The sequence below is a fragment of the Myotis lucifugus genome, unplaced genomic scaffold (assembly GCF_000147115.1).
Source record: "Myotis lucifugus unplaced genomic scaffold, Myoluc2.0 scaffold_140, whole genome shotgun sequence".
Lineage (NCBI taxonomy): Eukaryota > Metazoa > Chordata > Mammalia > Chiroptera > Vespertilionidae > Myotis > Myotis lucifugus.
This window is the reverse complement of record NW_005871188.1, coordinates 3220976-3223923: the sequence shown is the minus strand read 5'-3', so window position 1 is coordinate 3223923 and position 2948 is coordinate 3220976.

The following is a 2948-nucleotide window of genomic DNA, read 5'->3' as shown; positions in this document are numbered from 1 at the left end:
TCGAATTTTTTCTGATGCAATATATACTACTGATGTTTTTGATGGTGTTTCTTCACCCCTCGTCGTAGCGAAAATTGGAATAAACTCTCGAATATGGGGCCGGGGGTTATCAATTAATGTGAGTTATACTCAAATAATTTGTTTTCCATTTAACTTCTTCCAAAATTTTTTCCCTCGAGTTGGATTCTTTCACCAAAATCCCACGTTCTTTTGTCATCCATGAGAATCACCTCGGCACTTGTTAATCTTTTTTCTAAAGTAGAGGAGTGGAGTGGCCTCAGCGGGCCTCTGCCCTCTCGCAGTCTGGGACCCCTCAGGGGATGACCATCTGCTGGCTTAGGCCTGCTCCCCGGGGGATTGGGCCTAAGCTGGCAGTCACACATCCCTCTGGAAGCCCGGCAGCCCTTGGGGGATGTCCACTTGCCAGTGGGGAGCAGGCCTAAGCTGCAGTAGGATATCCTTAGCGCTGCTGAGGAGGCGGGAGAGGCTCCCACCACCACCACTGTACTGGCAACCATCAGCCAGACTTGTGGCTGAGCAGAGCTCCTCTCTATGAGGGCGCACTGACCACCAGAGGGCAGCTCCTGCATTGAGCGTCTGCCCCCTGGTGGTCAGTGTATGTCATAGTGACCAGTCATTCCCAGTCTTTCTGCTGTTAGGGTCAGTTTGCATATTACCCTTTTACTATATAGGATAGAGGCCTGGTGCACGGGTGGGGGCCGGTTGGTTTGCCCTGAGGGGTGTCCTGGATCAGGGTGGGGGTCCTGCTTGGGTGCCTGGCCAGCCTGGGTGAGGGGCTGAGGGATGTTTCCAGGCTGGTGGGTGACTGAAGCTCCCAACCTCTCCTTTTTTTCTTTTTTTTTTTATTCTGGGATTTATTTACCTTCTATGGCTGTCACTGGAACTGAGAGCCAGCTTTAGCTCTGAGGCTCAGCTCCAGCTCTGAGACCTCGGCTGCTGAAAGCAGGTATCTGGGTTTGTTTGGCTTCTATAATTGAAACACTGTTGCAGCTCCAGCTCTGAGGCCTGGCTGGCTGAAAGCAGGTTTCTGGGATTTGTTTAGCTTCTATAATTGCAACATTGTTTCTTAGAGTGCAGCTCAGAGGCCGGCAGCGGCAGGTGGGAAACCTTGGCTTCCTCCATCACTGGAGCAAGCAAGCCTCCTGTTTGCTTCAGCTGCCTGGCTGCCAGCTGCCATCTTGTTTGGAAGTTAATTTGCATATCATCCTGATTAGCCAATGGGAAGTGTGTTGGAGGTACAGTTAATTACCATGTTTGTCTATTATTAGATAGGATTGACCATATTTCCTATGCTATACTTTACATCCCTGTGACTAATAGATACCATTGAAATACGTGAAATATGTTACCATTTTTACTTATAGATACCATTGAAATATGTGAAATATGTTACCATTAAAGCAAATATATATTATTTTATAGGAATTATTTCATTATAAAAAATTACCATCTATACTGGCATATATATGTATTTGTATTTATATAGGAATTAAACAATTAAACAAAATTTCTGCAAACCAACACAGAGCTTTAGAAAAAGTTGATTTTTAAGTTATTTGTGTGCCTATGTTCTTTGCTGAAAAGACAGGGAATTACAGACATAAACTTCTGGGTATCAGCAAGAAGTTAAAACAGACAAGAATAAAATAGGGCCAGTGCTGGTTGCTTCATGGAGGAGACGAAACTTGAGCCAGATCACAAAGGTTATTAAAAAATTGAGTTAGCAGAAGAGAATAGGAATGGAATTCATGAAAACTCAAATAATGATGAGGTGGACAATGAATAAATTATGAAACTATTTTGACTAATTTAGATGGGGGGAAATAGGAAGGAAAATAAAAGTCTGAGGACAGGTTGTTAGTTTACTTTCCTAAACTCAGGGTTATATGCTGGTTATTTAACCTCATTATTTCAGTGTGCTCCCACTAAGTCCTACCATTATAAGGACTCAAAACACGTTAGTAGGACAATAAAGAATGTTGGGCTCAGACCTCTTTGAAAAAATACAAAAAGCACCTTCTGCTTGCCTTCTACTCCCAAAACAGTAATTATCTACATTGTAAGCCCCCGAGTCAACTTTTGTGCCAATTAACTGTTTACTGAATTGATTTACAGGAGATACCAACTTCTCCAGGCTTTTTTAATATAACCCTTAAACACTGCTGTACCTTAACTGCTGGTGCATATAACCAAGTTATATTTAACTTCTAAATTTTTTTAACTTCTAAATTTTACTGAAATTCACAAAGCAACACTCCAAAGCTTAGTAAACTTGAAAAAGGGAAATCCTGAGTTTTGCTTTTTATCTTTGTCCTTTTTTGATGATTACAAGAAAATGCAATCTGAGTATTATAGGAGAGGGGAAAAAAGAGAAGATAACAGAAAAGGCTGATTTTTCAATGATTCTAAACACTGAGTTTTTAAGAAGTATAAAAAATGTGAATTAGAATTATATGCTCAGAGGGGTTCATACTATGCTTTATAATTACTATAAATTTTATCTCTCAAAATAGATCATACGGTGCTTGAGAACAGGGATAATATGTACTGCCAGGTATATCATAGCTCACAATAAATATTGTTGAGAGAAAGCATGGATGAAATAATGTGACAGGAAGTTTGAAACATACAGAAAGATTGATAAATATGAATTTGAGACATGCAATGAAGAGAATAGAAAAAATTATTCACAGAATCTCTGAATAACTTTTCCATAAGAAACTTTAAATATTGGCAGGGAAATAGCTGATTCCATTGCATAATTAAAATAATAGCTAACCAGCTGGAATTTCTTTGCTCTTCAGATCCCTTTTCTCATAATGACCTTTACATAAGCCAGTGTAAGCAACTGAGAATCCTGACAACAAAACATTCTGACCTAATTATACAGCATTTGCAGCTGTTTCCAATTGGGATCATGATAAACC